Source organism: Bubalus bubalis, chromosome 6, assembly GCF_019923935.1.
Source record: "Bubalus bubalis isolate 160015118507 breed Murrah chromosome 6, NDDB_SH_1, whole genome shotgun sequence".
NCBI lineage: Eukaryota > Metazoa > Chordata > Mammalia > Artiodactyla > Bovidae > Bubalus > Bubalus bubalis.
The window spans coordinates 113569848-113595687 of NC_059162.1; the positions used below are offsets into that span (position 1 = coordinate 113569848).

Genomic DNA, 25840 nt, shown 5'->3' on the forward strand with positions numbered 1-25840 from the left:
GAGTATCAGATAGTGAGAACTCACACAAAGGAAAGCACTTGAATACAAGACTGGTCATCACCCAACCACCAGTAGCACCCTGTGCAGCATGCCTCATCTGAACAACAAACAAAACAGACAATCATCAGCAGACAGGATTACCATGGCTTCCCTGGTGGCTCAGAGGTTAAAGCGTCTGCCTGGAATGCGGGGGACCTGGGTTCGATCCCTGGGTTGGGAAGATCCCCTGGGGAAGGAAATGGCAACCCACTCCAGTATTCTTGCCTGGAGAATCCCATGGAGGGAGGAGTCTGGTAGGCTACAGTCCATGGGGTCGCAAAGAGTTGGACATGACTGAGTGACTTCACTTCACTTCAGACTTGCCCATTGGAGGAAAAACAAACAAACAAGCAAAAAACAAACAAACAAACAAACTCAGCATATATAGAGAGCTTACACAAACCACTGGACCAACCTTAGGAGGGCAGAAACCAAAAGGAAGAAAGAATTCAACCTTGAAGCCTGGGGAAAGGAGACCTCAAACACAATAAGTTAAAAAAAAAATAGTGAAAAGGCAGAGAAATACTAGACAAATGAAGGAACAAACTAGAAACACAGATGTCCAAATAAATGAAGAGGAAATAGGCACACTACATGAAAAAGAATTCAGAATAATGATAGTAGAGATGATCAAAACCCTTGAAAACAAAAAGGAGAAAATGCAAGAATCAATTAACAAAGACCTAGAAGAATTAAAGCATAAACATACATAGGCAAACAACACATTTACTGAAATTAAAAGTACTCTAGAAGGAATAAAGAGCAGAATATCTGCAACAGAAGAATGAATCAGTGAGCTCGAAGATAGATGGTGGAAATAACTTCTGAAGAGCAGAATAAAGTAAAAAAAAAAAAAAATGAAAAGAACTGAGGATAATCTCAGAGACTTCTGGGGCAATATTAAACACAGCAACATTTGAATTATAGGGGTCCCAGAAGAAGAAAAGAAAAAGAAAGGGTATGAGAAAATTTTTGAAGAGATTATAACTTAAATTTTCCCCACCATGGAAAAGGAAATAGTCAAGTCCAAGAGGCACAAAGAGTCCTATATAGGATAAACCCAAGGAGAAACATGCCAAGACACATACTAATCAAACTAACAAAGACTAAACACAAAGAAAGAATATTAAAAGCAGCAAGGGAGAAGCAACAAGTAACATACAAGGGAAAGCCCATATGGTTAACAGCTGATCTTTCAGCAGAAACTCTGCAGGCCAGAAGGGAATAGCAGGATATATTCAAAGTACTGAAAAGAAAAAAATCTACAGTCAAGATTACTTTATCCAGCAAGGATCTCATTCAAAATTGATGGACAAATCAAAAGCTTTTCAGACAACACAAGTTAAGACAATTCATTACCACCAAGCCAGCTTTACAACAAATTTAAACGGACTTATATAGTCAAGAAATGCAAGAGAAGAAAAAAGATCTACATAATCAACCGCAAACAATTAAGAAAATGGCAATAGGAACATATGTATTAATAATTACTTTAAATGTAAATGGATTAAATGCTCCAATCAAAAGACACAGACTGGCTGAATAGATACAAAAATAAGACCCATATATGCTGTCTACAAGAAACCCACTTCAGACCTAAAGACACATATAGACTGAAAGTGAGAGGATAGAAAAATTTATTTCATGCAAATGGGAAGCAAAAGAAAGCTGGAGTAGCAATCCTAATAGCAGACAAAATAGACCTTAAAATAAAGAAGATGACAAGAGATAAGGAAGGACACTACATAATGATCAAGGGATCAATCCAAGAGGAAGACATAACAATTCTAATTATCTATTCACCCAACATAGGAGCACCTTGATACATAGGACAAACACTAACAGACATTCAGATCAGATCAGATCAGATCAGTCACTCAGTCGTGTCCGACTCTTTGCGACCCCATGAATCGCAGCACGCCAGGCATCCCTGTCCATCACCAACTCCCAGAGTTCACCCAGACTCACGTCCATCCAGTCAGTGATGCCATCCAGCCATCTCATCCTCTGTCATCCCCTTCTCCTCTTGCCCCCAATCCCTCCCAGCATCAGAGTCTTTTCCAATGAGTCAACTCTTTGCACGAGGTGGCCAAAGTACTGGAGTTTCAGCTTTAGCATCATTCCTTCCAAAGAAATCCCAGGGCTGATCTCCTTCAGAATGGATTGGTTGGATCTCCTTGCAGTCCAAGGGACTCTCAAGAGTCTTCTCCAACACCACAGTTCAAAAGCATCAATTCTTCAGCGCTCAGCCTTCTTCACAGTCCAACTCTCACATCCATACATGACCACAGGAAAAACCATAGCCTTGACTAGATGAACCTTTGTTGGCAAAGTAATGTCTCTGCTTTTGAATATGCTATCTAGGTTGGTCATCACTTTCCTTCCAAGGAGTAAGTGTCTTTTAATTTCATGGCTGCAGTCACCATCTGTAGTGATTTTGGAGCCCAGAAAAATAAAGTCTGACACTCTTTCCACTGTTTCCCCATCTATTTCCCATGAAGTGATGGGACTGGATGCCATGATCTTCGTTTTCTGAATGTTGAGCTTTAGGCCAACTTTTTCACTCTCCACTTTCACTTTCATCAAGAGGCTTTTGAGTTCCTCTTCACTTTCTGCCATAAGGGTGGTGTCATCTGCATATCTGAGGTTATTGATATTTCTTCCAGCAATCTTTATTCCAGCTTGTGTTTCTTCCAGTCCAGTGTTTCTCATGATGTACTCTGCGTATAAGTTAAATAAACAGGGTGACAATATACAGCCTTGACGAACTCCTTTTCCTATTTGGAACCAGTCTGTTGTTCCATGTCCAGTTCCAACTGTTGCTTCCTGACCTGCATACAAATTTCTCAAGAGGCAGATCAGGTGGTCTGGTAGTCCCATGTCTTGAAGAATTTTCCACAGTTTCTTGTGATCCACACAGTCAAAGGCTTTGGCATAGTCAATAAAGCAGAAATAGATGTTTTTCTGGAACTCTCTTGCTTTTTCCACGATCCAGCAGACGTTGGCAATTTGATGTCTGGTTCCTCTGCCTTTTCTAAAACCAGCTTGAACATCTGGAAGTTCACGGTTCACATATTGCTGAAGCCTGGCTTGGAGAATTTTGAGCATTATTTTACTAGCGTGTGAGATGAGTGCAATTGTGCAGTAGTTTGAGCATTCTTTGGCATTGCCTTTCTTTGGGATTGGAATGAAAACTGACCTTTTCCAGTCCTGTGGCCACTGCTGAGTTTTCCAAATTTGCTGGCATATTGAGTGCAGCACTTTCACAGCATCATCTTTCAGGATTTGGAATAGCTCAACTGGAATTCCATCACCTCCACTAGCTTTGTTCATAGTGATGCTTTCTAAGGCCCACTTGACTTCACATTCCAGGATGTCTGGCTCTAGGTCAGTGATCACACCATCGTGATTATCTGGGTCGTGAAGATCTTTTTTGTACAGTTCTTCTATGTATTTTTGCCGTCTCTTCTTAATATCTTCTGCTTCTGTTAGGTCCATACCATTTCTGTCCCTTATCGAGCCCGTCTTTCCATGAAATGTTCCTTTGGTATCTCTGATTTTCTTGAAGAGATCCCTAGTCTTTCCCATTCTGTTGTCTTCTGCTATTTCTTTGCATTGATCGCTGAAGAAGGCTTTCTTATCTCTTCTTGCTATTCTTTGGAACTCTGCATTCAGATGTTTATATCTTTCCTTTTTTTCTTTGCTTGTCACTTCTCTTCTTTTCACAGCTATTTGTAAGGCCTCCCCAGATAGCCATTTTGCTTTTTTGCATTTCTTTTCTATGGAATGGTCTTGATCCCTGTCTCCTGTATAATGTCACGAACCTCATTCCATAGTTCATCAGGCACTCTATCTATCAGATCTAGGCCCTTAAATCTATTTCTCACTTCCACTGTATAATCATAAGGGATTTGATTTAGGTCATACCTGAATGGTCTAGTGGTTTTCTCTACTTTCTTCAATTTAAGTCTGAATTTGGCAATAAGGAGTTCGTGGTCTGAGCCACAGTCAGCTCCTGGTCTTGTTTTTGCTGACTGTATAGAGCTTCTCCATCTTTGGCTGCAAAGAATATAATCAATCTGATTTCGGTGTTGACCATCTGGTGATGCCCATGTGTAGAGTCTTCTCTTGTGTTGTTGGAAGAGGGTGTTTGTTATGACCAGTGCATTTTCTTGGCAAAGCTCTGTTAGTCTTTACCCTGCTTCATTCCATATTCCAAGGCCAAATTTGCCTGTTACTCCAAGTGTTTCTTGACTTCCTACTTTTGCATAACAGACATTAAAAGGAGAAATTACACAATATTGACAGTAACACAATAATAATAGGAGACTTTAACACCCCACTCACACCAATGGACAGATCATCAAAACAGAAAATTAATAAGGAAGCACAAGTCTTAAATGATACATTAGATGAGAAGAATCTCATTGATATCTTCAGGACATTCCATCCAAATGCAGAAGAATACACCTTCTTCTCAAGTGCACATGGAACATTCTCCAGGATAGACCACAATATTGGGTCACAAATCAAACCTCAGTAAATTTAAGAAAATTGAAATCATATCAAGCAGCTTCTCTGACCACAAGGCTATGAGACTAGATATCGATTATAAGGAAAAGACTGTAAAAAACACATACACATGGAGATTAAACAACATGTTTCTAAATAACCAACAGGTTATTGAAGAAATAAAAAAGGAAATAAAAAAAATTCTAGAAACAAATGACAATGAAAACACAACAACTCAAAACCTATGGGATGCAGCAAAAGCAGTTCTGAGAGGGAAGTTTATAGCAACACAATCCTGCCTCAAGAAGCAAGAAAAACATCGAATAGACAACCTAAATTTACACCTAAAACAACTAGAAAAAGCAGAATAAAAAAACCCAAAATTAGTAGAAGGAAAGAAATCATAAAGATTAGAGCAAAAATAAGTGAAAAAGAAATGAAAGAAACAATAGTAAAGATTAATAAAGCTAAAAGTTGATTCTTTGAGAGGATAAACAAAACTGACAAACCTTTAGCCAGACTCATCAAGAAAAAAAGAGAGAAGAATCAAATTAACAAAATTAAACACGAAAAAGGAGGGGTTACAACAGACAATGCAGAAATACAAAGGATTATAAGAGACTATTATAGACAACTATATGGCAATAAAATGGATAACCTGGAAGAAATGGATAGAGTCTTAGAAAAGTTCAATCTTCCAAGACTGAACCAGGAAGAAATAGAAATTATGAACAACCCAATTACAAGCACTGAAATTGAAGCTGTGATCAAAAAGCTCCCGAAAAACAAAAGCCCAGGACCAGATGGCTCATCACAGGAGAATTCTATCAAACATTTAGAGAAGAGCTAATGCCTATCCTTCTAAAACTCTTTCAAAAAGTTGCAGAGGAAGGAACACGTCCAAACTCATTCTACAAGGCCGCCATCACCCTGATACTAAAACCAGACAAAGACAACCCAAAAAAGAAAACTACTGATGCAAAAATCCTCAACAAAATTTTAGCAAATAGAATTCAGCAGCACATCAAAAAGCTCATACACCATGATCAAACTGGATTTATTCCAGGGATGCAAGGATTCTTCAATATACAAATCAATCAATGTGATACACCATATTTACAAATTAAAAGATAAAAAACCATATGATAATCTCAATAGATGCAGGAAAAGCCTTTGACAAAATTCAGCACCCATTTATGATTAAAACTCTTCAAAAATGGGCATAGAAGGAACCTACCTCCACATAGTAAAGGCTATATATGATAAGCCTACAGCAAACCTTATTCTCAATGGTGAAAAACTGAAAGCATTCCCCCTAAGATCAGGAACAAGACAAGGATGTCCACTTTCACCACTATTATTCAACATAGTTCTGGAAGTCCTAGCTACAGCAATCAGAGAAGAAAAATAAATAAAAGGAATCCAGATCATAAAAGAAGTAAAGCTCTCACTGTTTGCAGATGACATAATACTGTGCATAGAAAACCCTAAAGATAGTATAAGAAAGTTACTAGAGCTAATCAGTGAATTTAGCAAAGTTTCAGGATACAAAATCAATACACAGAAATCACTTGCATTTCTATATACTAACAATGAAAAATCAAAAAAAGAAATTAAGGAATAAATCCATTCACCATTGCAACAAAAAGAGTTAAATGTCTAGGAATAAGCTTACCTAAGGAGACAAAACAGAAGGGAATGGCACCCCACTCCAGTACTCTTGCCTGGAAAATCCCATGGATGGAGGAGCCTGGTGGGCTGCAGTCCATGGGGTCGCTAAGAGTCGGACACGACTGAGCGACTTCACTTTCACTCTTTCATTTTTATGCATTGGAAAAGGAACTGGCAACCCACTCCAGTGTCCTTGCCTGGAGAATCCCAGGGACAGGAGAGCCTGGTGGGCTGACGTCTATGGGGTCACACAGAGTCGGACACGACTGAAGTGACTTAGCAGCAGCAGCAGCAAGGAGACAAAAGAACTGTACACAGAAAATTATAAAACACTGATGAATGAAATCAAAGATGATATAAACAGATGGAGAGATATTCCATGTTCTTGGGTAGGAAGAATCAATATTATGAAAATGACTATATTACTGAACACAGTCTACAGATTCAATGCAATCCCTATCAAATTACCAATGACTTTTTTTCACAAAACTAGAACAAAAAATTTCACAATTGATATGGAAACACAAAGACCCCGAATACCCAAAGCAGTCTTGAGAAAGAAGAATGAAACTGGAGGAATCAACCTTCCTAATTTCAGATTATACTACAAAGCTGCAGTCATCAAGACAGTATGGTACTAATGTAAAAACAGAAATACAGACCAATGGAACAAGATAGAAAGCCCAAAAATAAACCCATGCACCTATGGGTACCTTATTTTTGACAAAGGAGACAAGAATATACAATGGGGCAAAGATGGCCTCTTCAATAAATGATGCTAGGAAAACTGGACAGCTGCATGTAAAAGAATAAAATTAAAACACTTCCCAACATCAAGATAATACACAAAGATAAACTCAAAATGCATTAAAGACCTAAATGTAAGACCAGAAAGTATAAAACTCTTAGAGGAAAACATAGGCTGAACACTCGATGACATAAATCAAAGCAAGATCCTCTATGACCCACCGCCTAGAGTAATGGAAATAAAAACCAAAGTAAGCAAGTGGGACCTGATTAAATTTAAAAGCTTTTGCACAGCAAAGGAAACTCTAAGCAAGGTGAAAAGACAACCCTCATAATGGGAGAAAATAATAGCAAATGAAATAACTGACAAAGGATTAATTTCCAAAATATACAAGCAGCTCATACAACTCAATACCAGAAAAACAAACAACCCAATCAAAAAGTGAGAAAAAGACATAAATAGACATTTCTCCAAAGAAAACATACAGATGGCTAACAAAAACATGAAAAGATGCTCAACATCGCTCATTATTAGAGAAATGCAAATCAAAACTACAATGAGATATCACCTCACACCAGTCAGAATGGCCATCATCATAAAGTCTATAAACAATAAATGCTGGAGAGGGTGTGGAGAAAAGGGAATGTTCTTGCACTGTTGGTGGGAATGTAAATTGATACAGCCACTATGGAAGATGGTATGGAGATTCCTTAAAAAACTAGGAATAAAACCACTATATGACCCAGCAATCCCACTCCTAGGCATATACCCTGAAGAAACAAAAATTGAAAAGGACACATGTATCCCATTTGTCATTGCAGCACTATTTACAGTAGCTAGAGCATGGAACAGAAAAACAACTATTTCTGCTTTATTGACTATGCCAAAGCCTTTGACTGTGTAGATCACAAGAAACTGTGGAAAATTCTGAAAGAGATGGGAATACCAGACCACCTGACCTGCATCTTGAGAAATTTGTATGCAGGTCAGGAAGCAACAGTTAGAACTGGGCTTGGAACAACAGAATGGTTCCAAATAGGAAAAGGAGTACATCAAAGCTGTATATTGTCACCCTGCTTATTTAACTTATATGCAGAGTACATCATGAGAAATGCTGGGCTGGAACAAGCACAAGCTGGAATCAAGATTGCTGGGAGAAATATCAATAACCTCAGATATGCAGATGACACCACCCTTATGGCAGAAAGTGAAGAGGAACTCAAAAGCCTCTTGATGAAAGTGAAAGTGGAGAGTGAAAAAGTTGGCTTAAAGCTCAACATTCAGAAAACAAAGATCATGGCATCCGGTCCCATCACTTCATGGGAAATAGATGGGGAAACAGTGGAAACACTGTCAGACTTTATTTTTTTGGTTTTCAAAATCACTGCAGATGGTGACTGCAGCCATGATATTAAAAGACACTTACTCCTTGGAAGGAAAGTTATGACCAACCTAGATAGCATAGATAGCATAGAAAGTTATGACCAACCTAGATAGCATAGAAAGCAGAGACATTACTTTGCGAACAAAGGTTCATCTAGTCAAGACTATGGTTTTTCCTGTGGTCATGTATGGATGTGAGAGTTGGACTGTGAAGAAGGCTGAGCGCTGAAGAATTGATGCTTTTGAACTGTGGTGTTGGAGAAGACTCTTGAGAGTCCCTTGGACTGCAAGGAGATCCAACCAGTCCATTCTGAAGGAGATCAGCCCTGGGATTTCTTTGGAAGGAATGATGCTAAAGCTGAAACTCCAGTACTTTGGCCACCTCATGCGAAGAGTTGACTCATTGGAAAAGACTCTGATGCTGGGAGGGATTGGGGGCAGGAGGAGAAGGGGGCGACAGAGGATGAGATGGCTGGATGGCATCGCTGACTTGATGGATGTGAGTCTCAGTGAACTCTGGGAGTTGGTGATGGACAGGGATACCTGGCATGCTGCGCTTCATGGGGTCGCAAAGAGTCAGACACGACTAAGAGACTGAACTGAACTCAGAACGTGGAAGCAACCTACATGTCCATTGACAGATGAATGGATAAAGAAGTTATGGTATATATACACAATGGAATACTTCTCAGCCATAAAAAGAAACACATCTGAGTCAGTTCTAATGAGGTAGATGAACCTAGAACCTATAATACAGAGTGAAGTAAGTCAGAAAGAGAAAGATAAATATCGTACTCTAATGGAGTGGCCATCATGGTCAACAAAAGAGTCTGATGCAGTACTTGGATGCAATCTCAAAAATGACAGAATGATCTCTGTTCGTTTCCAAGGCAAACCATTCAATATCACAGTAATCCAAGTCTCTGCCCCAACCAGTAATGCTGAATAAGCTGAAGTTGAATGGTTCTATGAAGACCTACAAGACCTTTTAGAACTAACACCCCAAAAAGATGTCCTTTTCATTATAGGGGACTGGAATGCAAAAGTAGGAAATCAAGAAACACTTGGAGTAACAGGTAAATTTGGCCTTGGAATATGGAATGAAGCAGGGTAAAGACTAATAGAACTTTGCCAAGAAAATGCACTGGTCATAACAAACACCCTCTTCCAACAACACAAGAGAAGACTCTATACATGGACATCCCCAGATGGTCAACACCGAAATCAGATTGATTATATTCTTTGCAGCCAAAGATGGAGAAGCTCTATACAGTCAGCAAAAACAAGACCAGGAGCTGACTGTGGCTCAGACCACAAACTCCTTATTGCCAAATTCAGACTTAAATTGAAGAAAGTAGAGAAAACCACTAGACCATTCAGGTATGACCTAAATCAAATCCCTTATGATTATACAGTGGAAGTGAGAAATAGATTTAAGGGCCTAGATCTGATAGATAGAGTGCCTGATGAACTATGGAATGAGGTTTGTGACATTGTCCAGGAGACAGGGATCAAGACCATCCCCATGGGAAAGAAATGCAAAAAAGCAAAATGGCTATCTGGGGAGGCCTTACAAATAGCTGTGAAAAGAAGAGAAGTGACAAGCAAAGAAAAAAAGGAAAGATATAAACATCTGAATGCAGAGTTCCAAAGAATAGCAAGAAGAGATAAGAAAGCCTTCTTCAGCGATCAATGCAAAGAAATAGCAGAAGACAACAGAATGGGAAAGACTAGGGATCTCTTCAAGAAAATCAGAGATACCAAAGGAATATTTCATGCAAAGATGAGCTCGATAAAGGACAGAAATGGTATGGACCTAACAGAAGCAGAAGATATTAAGAAGAGATGGCAAGAATACATAGAAGAACTGTACAAAAAGGATCTTCACGACCCAGATAATCACAATGGTGTGATCACTGACCTAGAGCCAGACATCCTGGAATGTGAAGTCAAGTGGGCCTTAGAAAGCATCACTATGAACAAAGCTAGTGGAGGTGATGGAATTCCAGTTGAGCTATTCCAAATCCTGAAAGATGATGCTGTGAAAGTGCTGCACTCAATATGCCAGCAAATTTGGAAAACTCAGCAGTGGCCACAGGACTGGAAAAGGTCAGTTTTCATTCCAATCCCAAAGAAAGGCAATGCCAAAGAATGCTCAAACTACTGCACAATTGCACTCATCTCACACGCTAGTAAAATAATGCTCAAAATTCTCCAAGCCAGGCTTCAGCAATATGTGAACCATGAACTTCCAGATGTTCAAGCTGGTTTTAGAAAAGGCAGAGGAACCAGACATCAAATTGCCAACGTCTGCTGGATCGTGGAAAAAGCAAGAGAGTTCCAGAGAAACATCTATTTCTGCTTTATTGACTATGCCAAAGCCTTTGACTGTGTGGATCACAAGAAACTGTGGAAAATTCTTCAAGAGATGGGAATACCAGACCACCTGATCTGCCTCTTCAGAAATTTGTATGCAGGTCAGGAAGCAACAGTTAGAACTGGGCTTGGAACAACAGACTGGTTCCAAATAGGAAAAGGAGTTCGTCAAGGCTGTATATTGTCACCCTGTTTATTTAACTTATATGCAGAGTACATCATGAGAAACGCTGGGCTGGAAGAAACACAAGCTGGAATCAAGATTGCTGGGAGAAATATCAATAACCTCAGATATGCAGATGACACCACCCTTATGGCAGAAAGTGAAGAGGAACTCAAAAGCCTCTTGATGAAAGTGAAAGTGGAGAGTGAAAAAGTTGGCCTAAAGCTCAACATTCAGAAAACAAAGATCATGGCATCCAGTCCCATCACTTCATGGGAAATAGATGGGGAAACAGTGGAAACAGTGTCAGATTTTATTTTTCTGGGCTCCAAAATCACTGCAGATGGTGACTGCAGCCATGAAATTAAAAGACACTTACTCCTTGGAAGGAAAGTGATGACCAACCTAGATAGCATATTCAAAAGCAGAGACATTACTTTGCCAACAAAGGTCCGTCTAGTCAAGGCTATGGTTTTTCCTGTGGTCATGTATGGATGTGAGAGTTGGACTGTGAAGAAGGCTGAGCGCTGAAGAATTGATGCTTTTGAACTGTGGTGTTGGAGAAGACTCTTGAGAGTCCCTTGGACTGCAAGGAGATCCAACCAGTCCATTCTGAAGGAGATCAGCCCTGGGATTTCTTTGGAAGGAATGATGCTAAAGCTGAAACTCCAGTACTTTGGCCACCTCATGTAAGAGTTGACTCATTGGAAAAGACTCTGATGCTGGGAGGGATTGGGGGCAGGAGGAGAAGGGGACGAGAGGATTAGATGACTGGATGGCATCACGGACTCGATGGACATGAGTTTGAGCAAGTTCTGGGATTTGGTGAAAGACAGGCAAGCCTGGTGTGCTGCAGTCCATGAGTCGCAAAGAGTTGGACACAACTGAGCGACTGAACAACACCAGACATCATTTGCATACAGTTTAGAAGCAGAGATGAGAGAGGAACGGAAGGCAAGGATGATGCCAAGGGCTTGGCTGGAGCGACTTTGTATCTCCAGGTACTTAGGGAAGTGTTTGCCTTCATGCTTACAGCATCCTGCTTCCTACATTTCTGGTAACTCCTTTCCCAGGAGCCCCTTATCTATAGGGGTTTGCCCAGTTCTTCCTCCAAAACCAAGGCAAAGGATGCTTGCAACCCACAATATGAATACTTTTCCATCATGTTGGCCCACACACTCACAACTGAAACCGGTGTGTTACAGAAGAGCACTGCTCTCGCTATCTGTGAAATCAGCCAGCGTTCTGTATTCTCTTCTCTTCCATTCAGTTTCATTTTTTAAATGATGCTGCTCAACACCCACCAAATAGATTCTCTATCCTCTACTGGATCATGGCCCACAGTTTTGAAAATCACTCTTTCAGACAACAGTGGACAAGAATAGATTTCCTGCCTGAAACCAAGAAAGCAATACTCTGCTCCCCACCCCAGCTATGCCATTGGTCCTCTGATGCTTGGACAGGGGAAGCAGGACCAGCATCAGGTTGCCTCCTGGAGGAGAAGCTCATCTCGGGATGTTACTGAGCTTGCCTAGAGCCATGCAGGAGGAACGCCCAGGTCATCTCCTGGACTTTTCTCCTGCTGAGCCACTGGGACCAGCCCTTGGGCTCAGGCATCACCCCCAACCCTCTGCAGTGGCCTTTCACTCAGGGGGGCCACACAAAATGCTTTTTGGGATTAGTGTTCTGGGGGCCAAGCTAGACACTTCTTGCCTTGATCTCTTCTTGGGGTGACTGGACAATTTTCTTTTCTTTTAGAGGAGATCATCTCTATGAAACCACAGACAGAGGGCAACAAAACAGCCAACAGTGAGAAAGGTTTCAAATTATGACCAAGGTTTCAACTGTTAGAGTTCATACTGTCTTGGGCTCAGGGCTTCCCTGGTGGCTCAACTGATAAAGAACCCACCTGCCAATGCAGGAGATGCAAGAAACATGGGTTTAATCCCTGGATCAGGAAGGTCCCTTGGAGAAGGAAATGGCAATCTACTCCACTATTCTTGCCTGGGAAATACCATGGACAGAGGAGCCTGGCAGGCTACAGTCCTGGTGGGCTCAAGGCCATCATGAAGTGACAATTTCAGGCTGCCACCCTCCCACAGTCCATCCTGTTCATAGAGGTCCAGCAAGACCGCATTCTAAACCTTGTTCATAAGCTACCCATAATCTTGAGAATCCTCAATTTAGGCTGCTTTTGTAAGTCAGACTTAATGTATTTTATAATCATTGATTTGTGTTCATTGTTGAAATCCAGCCTTTTTATGGGTTCTCCTATTAGCTGTGATAGTTTAAAATTTGTGGCTGATGAGTGTTCTAAGTAAGCGATCATATCTCAAAGATAATTTTGTCCTCTGCGGTCTTTTTAATAAAAGCTATGCCTCGTATTATTGCTAGATTTTCTTGAGCAACGTTAGGTAGTAGAACATGATAGAATTCCATTTTATATTTTATTGGAGATGCTTCTGGTTCTTCAGTCTTAAAGCACGGTATTGTCTATTTGGTATAAGATATAGTCTTCTAGTACTTAGTTACTTGACAGGTTTTATCCCCCCCCCCCGCCCCCAATAGGAATGATTGTTGAACTTTATTAAATGTCTCTCCAGCATCGATTGCTAGTTTTCTGCTTTTATCTTTTAATCTGAAATTTGTGTTAACAGATTTTCTACCATTATGTTGCCTCTGACTCTCTGGAATAAGGCTTCCCTGACAAACTGAACTATTGTATGTATCTGTGAATTTATTTGCAGGTACTTTAGGATATTTGAAATTCTATTAGTAACATGCTACCTTTGACAAAAGTGTTAACATTAGAAAATAGCTTATTTACATAAAAAAGTGTCATTTTCTTTGGAAATTTTATGAAGGGAGACTCATTTCCTTGAAAATTTAAATGAATTCCCCAGTGAATTTGGGGGTGAGGCAATACTTAAAATAATATTTTTCTACTGTTTGATTTTTGTTTAAAATTGTTTTATCTTTAAAAAGTCTATTCATGTTTCCCTTTGGATTAACATTTTTCATTTAACACACAGGCGAGAATGAGATGCCTCTTTACTGACACTTTAAAGTTTATTGGCATGTGATTATGCCCAGTCTTCTCATGTAATGTAATATCCACAGATTTTTTTTTTTTCATTTCTGGTTTTCATGTATAACTTTTATTGATGAAGTTACTAGACCTCTCTCCAGCCCATCCTTAGAGTTTTATGTATTCATTCTCTTTTATTCTCTTTATCATTTTTGCCTTTAAAAAAAATACATGGATGGAAACATTCTTGTTGGAAAATATTGAAAGACTCAGGAGTATTCTGAACAGGAAGGGGCCATCCCTCTCCACTGTCCCCACCCCTCCACCCATCCTGATCCTCCTCTTCTTCCAGGGCGGGAGGTGGGGTGCCTCAGTCCCGCCCTCTTCTGAAATAGCAACCCACTCTAGTATTCTTGCCTGGGAAATCCCATGGTCAGAGGAGCCTGGCAGGCTACAGTCCATGGGGTCACAAAAGGGTCAGACGTGACTTAGCAACCAAACATTAACAACAACCTTATGGATGGTATCTGGATTCCCCCGGGGTTTTTACTGTCACACACAAGACTCCAGTGACTATCCTAGAGACATATATCCTGCTGAATGGGCAAATATTTCTGGAGGTTGGTGACTCAGAAACAAATACGTTGGAATGAACACAATACTGTAAATCAACTATATTTCAAAAATAAATATTTAAAAAAAGAAACCGATGTGCTGGGTATAGTGTCAGTATATTGTTAATTTTGATAAAGATTCACAAACTGCTATTTAGGGGACTTTTAAAAAAATTTCCAAACAGTCAGGATGTTTTCTAATGTTATTAATTTTTGACTTAAGGCCCTGGGGTAGAGAACTCTGCCTTCCTGTGTCAGTTTGTTTCTTTGTAAAAGGAATGTCTAAGCTTCTTGGCTGAATGAGTAATAAGCTATTTGCTCTCTGCGACATCCCCCCACCCTCAAACCCTTCAGGTGGGAGGAGATTGCTAGGGACTGTAGCCCTCCAGGTTCCTCTATCCATGGGATTTCCCAAACAAGAACACTGGAATGGGTTGTCATGCCCTCCTCCAGGGGGTCTTCCCAAACCAGGGATCCAACCCGTGTCTCCTGTGGCTCCTGCATTGCAGGTGGATTCTTTATCTCTGAGCCACCAGGGGAGGAGCTTACTTTCTGCAACTGTTTCTATCTTTCTGATGCTTCCATCCGCATCTATGGATTGCCTTTGACCTGTCCACTGCGGGGGCAGGAAGGATCTTTCCTCTCCCCCATCAGCGGAGAAAGGATGATGGAGAACTCTCTTCCATTTGCGTCTGTCTCAAGACAAGCACTCAACTGCATTTTCCTTTGTTTTGTTACTGTTTTTCTTTATTTGCTTGCTTGGGTTCAATGTCGTCTCCCTCAGAAATAGTAAATAGCCTTATGTTTCTCTTTCAAAACTTTGCCACACAGCATTTTCTGGTAATTTTGGAAACCATTTCACAGATTTTCACAGAGTTGTGTTTTCTTTTGATGGAATCTAAAATTCTCAACTATAAATGCTACAAAATTACATTTTACTACCTGTCTCCTGTGTATCTGCAGGAGATACCTTCTGTGATCTGTTACTGTGATTTCTTGGTGGCACTAGTTGTAAAGAACCAGCCTGCCAATGCAGGAGCCATAAGAGACCTGGGTTCCATCCCTGGGTCGGGAAGATCCTCTGGAGGAGGGCATGGCAACCCACTCCGGTATTCTTGCCTGGAGAATCCCGGACAGAAGAGCCTGGCAGGCTACAGTCCATAGGGTTGCACACAGAGTCAGACACAACTGTAGCGACTGAGCACTTCTAGAAGTGCTCATAGAAGCGTATTAATGGCAAGTATCAAGATTTCTGGGGTCTGATTGCTTGAATTTAAACCCTGATCCACCACTCACTACTAAGTTCTTGATCTGATTCAACACTGGTGAATGTTTGTTGTGTGCTTACCACGTGACATGCATCATTGTATGTATTGAGACCAGAGTAATAAGCAAAAGGTACAAGGTACCTGCTTTACTGAGCTCACACTGGGGGCCCAGGATGAAGTGGAAGAGGAAGTCATTGGGGAACAATAAAGTGGTCATGGCTGTGAGAATGGCCATCACCAGCAAGTCTGAAAACAACATGTGCTGGAGAGAGCACGGAGAAAAGGAGCCCTCCTACACTGCTGCTGGGAATGTAAACTGGTGCAGCCACTATGGAGAATCATACTGAAAATCGAGTTTCTAAACGACCCAGCAACCCCTCTCCTGGCATGTATCTGAAATGACAAAAACTCTAATTTGAAAAGATACATGCACGCCATGTTCACAACAGTACTATTTAAATAGTCAAGACGTAGAAACAAGCTAAGTGTCCATTCACAGATGAACGGGTAAAGAAGTTGTGGTATATATGCAATGGAATATTACTCAGCCATAAAAAAGAATGAAATAATGCCATTTGCAGCAACATGGATGGACCTAGAGATTCTCATACTAAGTGAAATAAGTCAGAGAAAAGCACATACCCCATTATATCACTTATATGTAGAATCAAAAAAAAATGATACAAATGAACTTATTTACAAAACAGAAATAGACTCACAGACATAGAAAACAAACTCATGGCTACCAGAGGGGAAAAGGATGGGAGGGAAGAATTTGGAATTTGAGATTAATAGATACATACTACTATGTTCGTCTAGTCAAGGCTATGGTTTTTCCTGTGGTCATGTATGGATGTGAGAGTTGGACTGTGAAGAAGGCTGAGCGCCGAAGAATTGATGCTTTTGAACTGTGGTGTTGGAGAAGACTCTTGAGAGTCCTTTGGACTGCGAGGAGATCCAACCAGTCCATTCTGTAGGAGATCAGCCCTGGCATTTCTTTGGAAGGAATGATGCTAAAGCTGAAACTCCAGTACTTTGGCCACCTCATGCGAAGAGTTGACTCATTGGAAAAGACTCTGATGTTGGGAGGGATTGGGGGCAGGAGGAGAAGGGGACGACAGAGGATGAGATGGCTGGATGGCATCACTGACTTGATGGACGTGAGTCTGGGTGAACTCTGGGAGTTGGTGATGGGCAGGGAGGCCTGGCATGCTGCGATTCATGGGGTCGCAAAGAGTCGGACATGACTGAGTGACTGATCTGATCTGATCTGATATATAAAATAGATATAACAATAAGGAGATGGAGAAGCTCTATACAGTCAGCAAAAACAAGACCGGGAGCTGACTGTGGCTCAGATCATGAACTCCTTATTGCCAAATTCAGACTTAAATTGAAGAAAGCACAGAAAGCCACTAGACCATTCAGGTATGACCTAAATCAAATCCTTTATGATTATACAGTGGAAGTGAGAAATAGATTCAAAGGATTAGATCTGGTAGACAGAGTGCCTGAAGAACTATGGACGTAGGTTCGTGACATTGTACAGGAGGCAGTGATCATGACCATCCCCAATAAAAAGAAATGCAAAAAGGCAAAATGGTTATCCGAGGAGGCCTTACAAATAGCTGAGAAAAGAAAAGATGTGAAAAGCAAAGGAGGAAAAGAAAGATATACCCATTTGAATGCAGAGTTCCAAAGAATAGCAAGAAGAGATAATAAGATGGATTGAGGATGAGATGGTTGGATGGCATGACTGACTCAATGGACATGAGTTTGAGCAAGCTCCAGGAGTTGGGGATGGACAGGGAGGCCTGGTGTGGTGCAGTCCATGGTGTCGCAAAGACTGAGAGGCTGAACTGATGAATTATTTCATTGTACACCTGAGACTAACATAATATTTTAAATCAACTATACTTAAATTAAAAAAAAAAGTTCTAGTGGGTCAGATAGTGAGAAATTATATAGAGAGATGGAAAGAACATGGGGAATAAGAGGTATGGGAGCTACAGTTTTATGTACGGCAGTCAGAATTATACTTGAGCAAAGATCTGAAGAAAGTGATGCTATCGAGTCATATAAACAGCTTGGGCAAAGTGTTCCAAGCCAGTTCAGTTCAGTTCAGTTCAGTCGCTCAATTGTGTCCGACTCTTTGCAACCCAATGAATTGCAGCACGCCAGGGCTCCCTGTATGTCACCAACTACCGGAGTTTACCCAAACTCATGTCCATCAAGTCAGTGATGCCATCCAGCCATCTCATCCTCTGTCGTCCCCTTCTCCTCCTGCCCCCAGTCCCTCCCAGCATCAGAGTCTTTTCCAATGAGTCAACTCTTCTCATGAGGTGGCCAAAGTATTGGAGTTTCAGCTTTAGCATCAAGGCAACCCCAAATGCAAAGCCACTCCTATGCCAAACTCAATGGAAAGCACAGAAGGAAAACTGTAAGATTAATATGATCAGGTTTGTGTTTATTTAAAATATCACATAGTTTGTTAGGTTGAGATAAGTAAGGAAGGTCTGAAAAGCCCACTAGGAAACAATCATAGTAATTTTGCTGAGACATGAACATGGGTGGTGCCTGGAGTCAGAAAAATGTGGAGCAGGTTTGAGAATGTCCCAGAGGCAGACCAAGTGTTTGATCCCATGGAAGGCAGAGCCTTGAAGAAGTGGAAACTGAAAAAGGTGATCCCCCTGTCCTCGTGTTTCTGGTTTGAGAAGCTGAGTGATGGGGGTGCTGTTGTAGAGAGACACTTGGAGAACAATTCAGAACACCAGTGATGGCCAGTGAGCTTCTGAGTCTCAGGCCTGGGAGGCCAGTTAATTACAATCTCACCTCAATACAACAAAGGACATGTGGTTGGGCATCTCAGCAAGTGTTCTGCCTCTCGCAGAATTCAGCACTGGGGCAGGGCCAATTCTGCAGGTGTGGGTTATTAGCAGTCCCAGATACACGGAGGTGGGAATAACAGATATGCGGAGGTGGGAATAACAGAGGCAAAATCCAAACACAGCAGGGACAGGGGATGGGTACGCTTCCCAGTCTCTCTCTTTCCAAATAGATGCCAAATTTACTTTGGCTAAGGCAACGGCAACCCACTCCAGTACTCTTGCCTGGAAAATCCCATGGATGGAGGAGCCTGGTAGGCTACAGTCCATCGGGTCGCTAAGAGTCGGACACGACTGAGTGACTTCACTTTCACTTTTCTCTTTCACACATTGGAGAAGGAAATGGCAACCCACTCCAGTGTTCTTGCCTGGAGAATCCCAGGGACGGGGGAGCCTGGTGGGCTTCCGTCTATGGGGTCGCTCAGAGTTGGACCCGACTGCAGCGACTTAGCAGCAGCAGCAGCAGCAAAGCTTAACTGTGGAGCTGGTAGTGACAAAATGAACTGTAAAAAACAAGGGAGCAAGCAGAGTGCTTTGTTATTCGCAACTATAAGGGCCTCCAGGACAGTGGTCCTGACAAACAGCAGACAGGTGAGCTGAGCCCTGGACCTGTTTGGATGCACAGGTTCAGAGATGGAGCAGGGATAAGGGAGAGAAGCCTCGGTTTCCACTGGATGGAGAAGGGAAGAAGGACGAGAAAGGAAGGACCAGAAAGATGGCCATGTGTGGGTCACCAGTGGGTCCTCACAGGGCCATTGCATCCTTGGTAATATCTCCGACACTCCCAGGCTTAGAGAGAGAGAGGGTTCTTGAAGGAAGGGTCCGAGTTTCAAGACTGGGTGACACGTAGTAGGTAGATCAGGCCCGGAGGTAGAAAGGGCGGAAGAATGCAAAAATGGGGACTTCCCTGGTGGTCCAATGCCTAAAACCCACGTTCCCAGTTCCAGGGGCCCCGGGTTAAATTGTTCCTGGTCAGAGAACTAGGTCCCACATGCCACAACTAAGACCCAGTGCAGCTAAAAAAATAAAACAAATATTTTTTTAAAAAAAGATTGCAAAAGTGTTTTGGTTTGAACGCCAGGTTTGTGGGATTCTTGATTTTTTTTCACCCCAACTCTGCAAAAATTTCACATGCTGTGGCGTTTTAGCAGTAGCCAAGAGGGTTATGTTTGAGACAATATTTTCACTTTTCCTAGGGGTGACCACTCCTCACTGTTTCTTGCTTTCTTCCTTTTTTTTTTTTGTTTTTGTTTTTGTTTTGCCTTTTTATCTTCTGCTTCTGCATCTTTGCTTTAGTACTAATACCTCTGATCCATGTCTGGTAGTAAAACACTTCCTTCTGGAATCACATACCTGCCTCTGCCCAGAACCACATTGAGAGCCGTGGTTTTAGGTGTGATGTAACCTCCACACTCCCTCTGCCTCCCTGTGTGCTAAGTCTCTTCAGTCGTGTCAGACTATGTGGTCCCACGGACTGTAGCCCTGCAGGCTCCCCTGTCCATGGGATTCTCCAGGCAAGAACACTGGAGTGGGTTGCCATACCCTTGTCCCTGGGATCTTCCCAACCCAGGGATTGAACTCATGTGTCTTACTCCTCCTGCGTTGGCAGGCTGGTTCTTTACCACTAGCAGAAGCCCCGACCCTCCCTCTACAGATGAAGAAGCCAAGGAAGCTGAGCTCAAGAGATTTCTTCTTCCTCTCTTTTTTTTTAAACCATGATGTAAGCCTTGAAAATATCCTCTGCTGTTTCATCAGTTGATTCTTCTATAGTTTTTCACAGAAATATTTGATCTAAGAACATCTGCTACTTACTGTTGGGAACATATTTCTTTCCTTCGTGCTTGGCTTTGCACTTCCCAGAGCTGTCAGATAAGCGTCGTCTCGCAGATTCTGTGACAGGGCTCGGTTTTCCCGAACAAACATCAGGGACACTCGCGCTGGAAGCGCGTCAATCTGAACGCACAATGTGCCAGCTGTGTGCCTCGCTCAGACTTCCTAACGATGCTGGCTCAGTTATGCTGATACTGCAAGTAATACAGTTCGTTGCCACTTTGGAAATCAAAACGATGTCGTGAGGTGACTTCTAAGGCTTTTTCTCATTGCTCGAGCTTTGGCAGATTCAAAATATTAAGGTGCAAGAATTCTGAGCCCCTCCCCCACGGGGCCCCACTCCAGTACTCTTGCCTGGAAAATCCCATGGGCGGAGGAACCTGGTGGGCTGCAGTCCGTGGAGGCACGAAGAGTCGGACACGACTGAGCGACTTCACTTTCACTTTTCACTTTCATGCATTGGAGAAGGAAATGGCAACCCTCTCCAGTGTTCTTGCCTGGAGAATCCCAGGGACTGCAGAGCCTGGTGGGCTGCCGTCTATGGGGTCACACAGAGTCCGACATGACAAGTGACTTAGCAGCAGCAGCAGCCCCCACAGGGTACCGCTGTTCCAGTGGTCTCCCTACATCCGACCTCATCTCTGGGAGCTTCAGTTGGCAGGTCCTTCCCAACTGAATTGTTGGCTTGATTAATTCTGTTGTCAAGGTTCCTTTCATTAAAACAGGGTTATGGAGCTATGTCTGAGAGGTTGCATTGGAAGAACTTGGTGTGGGACAAAATTGTTTTCAGTGTTTCTCTCTGTAATGTAATTGCTGCTGTTTAAAACCTCTGTGACTGGTGTTTAAAAATGGCTTCATTTGAGCCTTGTATTTATATTTGCCTCCTGATGGTTAGTATCACTGTTTTGATAAACAATATCTCTCTCTCCCCCTCTTTATCTCTTTCTAAAAATGTTTAATTCAAGATTCATTTCAACCCCCCAAATATCTAAATGCACAAAAATATTCCTAGAAAATCCTTTTTTTGATGACAATGAAAATAATATTATCAAAGTATTATTATTTACAATTGTGGTCACAAGAGGCACCCAGATTGTGATCCTTGTTTTATGTGGGATGCATCATTTGCCACAACAAATGAGATGATAGTGGTTTTTGTTTTTGTTTTTGTTTTCCTACAGATCACACCTGGCGAAACCAGCCTTTGGGCACAGGATTATTCTAAGATGATCAACTAATGATAGAGAAGATATTGCATTATTTATGTCCATAGACAGATGAAGGGTTGAAGAAGATGTGGTGCATACATGCAATGGAATACTACTCAGCCATAAACAGAATGAAATAATGTCATTTGTAGCAACCTGGATAGACCTAGAGATCATCCAACTAAGTGAAGTAAGTCAGATAGAGAAAGACGAATACCCCATGACGTCACTTGCATGTAGAATCTAAAATATGACACAAATAAACCTGTCTTCAAAGTAGAAACAGACTCACAGATGCAGAGCACAGACTCCTGGTTGCCAAGGGACTGCAGGGTTGGGAGAGGGATGGACTGGAAGTTTGGGGGTAGCAGATGCAAGCTATTTATATAGAGAGTGGATGAACTACAAGGTCCTACTGTAGAGCACGGGGAACTATATTCAATGTCCTGGGGTAAACCATAATGGCAAAGAAAATAAAAACGAAAGTATCTGCATAACTAAGTCTCTTTGCTATAATGCAGAAATTAGCACAGCACTGTAAGTCACTATACTCCGATGAAAGAAGAAAGAGAGAGAGAAAAAGAAAGACATCACGTTATTTAACATTAAGAACTTTGATTTTCTGTAGGTCCTGAACTCCATGTCCATCACCCATTTGCCCTCACTGGGGACAGAACTGGAGTGATCGTGGTCCCACCTATTCCTTGCCGCTTGGGGCCTGAACCCTCCAAGCTTGTCATGGACACACAAGCTGGCAGATTTGGTCTCGTCTCTAACCACGACTAGTCTCAGAGGAGGGGTGAATACGCGGTTCCCCCGGCTGGTCCTTCAGGGAGAGGGTGCCTCATCCCAGAGGACAGAAGAGAAGCAAACCTCTCAGGTGCATCCCAGGAAAATGGTGAACTTCCCTCAACTCCCTGCTGCCACCCTCGCGTTCTTCCTCCTCACCTCCATAGACCCCCATTGCGTGCATGCTAAGTAACTTCAGTCACGTCTGACTCTTTGCGACTCCATACACTGTAGCCCGCTAGGTTCCTCCATCCATGGGATTTTCCGGGCAAGAATACTGGAGTAGGCTGCCATGCCCTCCTTCAGGGGATCTTCCTGACCCAGAGATCAAACCTGAGTCTCTTATGTCTCCTGCATTGGCAGGCAGGTTCTTTACTACTGGGCCACCTGGGAAGCCCCCATAGACCCATAACCAATGGGGGCTAAAAGCAATATAGGGGGCCAAAAGCCTGGGGGTGGGGGACAAAAATTTCCAACCTTGGCTAGCAATCCCGTTTCCATCCCCTGATGGATCCAGCCAGGGCTCCAAAATGGCTAAAGCAGTAGAATAGTGGCCAAGAAGGTGAAATAATATGTACCTATTTCAAATGATAATTATGCAGACTCTGGTAAAACAGAAATGGCCTTGATACACATCATGATAAAAAGAAAATATGAAATTCACTGTGCATTCTGTTGGCTGTTTAAAAAGAGTACATAATTGTAATAACAGAATTTTTTTATTTTCTCATGATAAGGCTTAGGACTAATGTGCTAATGAGAATGTGCTTCGTTGCTTCAGTCATGCCTGACTCTTTGAGACCCTAAGGACTGAGCCCACCAGGCTCTTCTATTCCATGGGATTCTTCGCAGACCACCCTCAAATATGGCACATATTTGAATATTGGCATATTGAATACTTTAAGGTGATGAAGGGATTTGAGGGAACAGCAGGTTCAGGAAGAGCTCTGGGACCTTCCCCAAGAGCCGATCATAGCATGAGAGAGGTGCCCTTCCTCTACCTGGAGAAGAGCATCATTATCACCAAGACTGAGGGACGCCGAGAAGATTCCACACACACAGCCCTTGCTGTTTCTCCCACTTACCTACCGTTAGCTCATAGCCTTTGTCCTAGCGTGTTTCCATGCTGCCCCTTCTTCGCTAAGCCCAGCATAGAAACACTCAAGTTAAATCGTTCTTTTGGGCCTTAATTTCCTTATGAAAGTTGCCAAGTCATGTAAAACTTACATTAAGTAAATTGGTATGATTTGCTTCTATTGATCTGTCTTTGTCAATTTGATCTTCACATCTAATCAGGGACTCTAGGAAGGGCCAGGAAAGCTTTTTCCTCTGCTACACTTGCGTGGTGTAATATTTAGGCTAAAAAGGAAACTGCTTTGTGATGTTTTCTGTAGCATTTGTAACGAGTCACATCATCAAAGAGAATGCTTTTCCATCCTTACATGTCTCGTTCCAGACTATAGAAAGTCATGATATGTAAGAAACATGATATGTATATCTCCAACATAACAACTGAATGCAGAGTATAGGCCTTACAGGGGACTCTGATTGGAACAAACTGGCTGTAAAAAGAGATTTTTGTGAAAACTGGAGACATTTGATTATGGAATGAATATTGTTGTTCACTTGTGTCTGACTCTTTGTGATCCCATGGATGGCAGCACATCAGATTTCCCTGTCCTTCACCATCTCCTGGAGGTTGCTCAAACGTGTGTCCACTGAGTCAATGATGCTAATCAACCATCTCATTCTCTATTGCCCCTTTCTTCTCCTGCCCTCAGTCTTTCCCAGCATCAGTGTCTTTTCCAATAAGATGATATTAAAAATTCTTGTTAATTTTTAAAGATGTGCTAATGGCATGGTGGTTATGCTAAAAATTTACGTATGTATGTTAAAAACATGATTTAGAAATTCGCTTTAAACTGTTTTTAAATGTGTGGAGAAGACTCTTGAGAGTCCCCTAGACAGCAAGAAGACCAAACTAGTCAAGCCTAAAGAAAATCAATCCTGAATATTCATTGGAAAGACATGCTCCAATACTTTGGTCACCTGATGTGAAGAGCTGACTCATTAGGAAAGATCCTGATGCTGGGAAAGATTGGAGACAGGAGGAGAAGGGGGCGACAGAGGATGGGATAGTTGGATGGCATCACCGACTCAGTGGACATGAGTTTGAGCAAAGTCTGGGAGATGGTGAAGAACAGGGAAGCTTGGCGTGCTGCAGTCCATGGGGTCACAGAGTCAGACATGACTGAGCAACTGAACAACAGAAACCGACACAAAACGTGACACAATATTAGGAAAACGCTGATGATTTGAACTTTAAGCTGGCAAATGGGCCCAGGGAGTTTTTCAACTTTGGGTATGTTTGTGACTTTCACAGTAAAAAGAAAAACTCAAACTGGCTATAGTTATGGAAATGAACATCAGAATAATCTTGGAGCTTAAAGTATTAAATCAGAATAATTCTAGATTTTGTTGACACTGAAAAATAGACCTTTTTCTTTGTTAACATTACTGTTTGTACTCTTGATTCATGAGTTCATGACACTTGTTTCTAGCGTCTGGACTGGGAAATGTTAGATTTTTCTTGACTTCCTTTTCACAAAGAATACATGAAGATAGAGACTGTGACTACTACTTGGTTCTAAAGGGAGTCTTAATGGTATAAAAAATAGTCATAAAGTAAAACAGGAGAATTGAGGATTTAAAAGTTCAGAGGTTACAAACTCATAGAAACCTGGGGTAGTGTGATAGCTTCCGGGGCGGGGGTGGGTGGGAATTGAGTGAAGGTGGTCCGAGAGTACAGATCTCCAGTTAGAAGGTAGCTAAGCTCCAGGGATCTAAAGCATAGCACGGCAACTGTAGTTAACAGTACTGTATTGCACACTTGAAAGTTGCTAGGAGAGTAGACCTTAAAGTTCCCATCACACGCAAATACAAAAGTGGTTACTACGGGAGGCGACAGACACCTAATCTTATCGTGGTCATCTTTTCACACTATGTCAAATCATCACTTTGTACAACTTAGGCTTACACAGTACAATATGTCAGTTATATATTAATAAAGCTCGGAAAAAAAATCAGAGATTATGCCAAATGAACAGAGAAATCCGCTATTTCCAGACAACAGTGAGAAAGTAACTTAGAGAAAGAACACTGTATTTGTTTGAGTTTCCTGGTAACCAAGGCTAAGAGAAAAACACAGATGACCCTCAATAGTTGAAAAGGGAATGAGACACATTTATCTGTGTTTATGATGAAACTGTACTTGTGATGAAATATACCTCCAAAGGTTATATTTGCCTATTGAGTAACATAGAAGT

The 25840-nt window shown here is 41.7% G+C and overlaps 1 long non-coding RNA gene across 3 annotated transcripts in view; it reads left to right on the plus strand.

Moving 5' to 3' along the window:
• Positions 1-24612, plus strand: part of LOC112585739 — a 69024-nt gene extending 44412 nt beyond the window's left edge. For all 3 annotated transcript variants that reach the window (XR_003110297.3, XR_003110296.3, XR_003110298.3), the window contains 2 exons: positions 21699-21915; positions 22354-24612. This is a non-coding gene — a long non-coding RNA (uncharacterized LOC112585739). The remainder of the gene's footprint in view (positions 1-21698; positions 21916-22353) is intronic.
• Positions 24613-25840: the final 1228 nt, after the last annotated feature.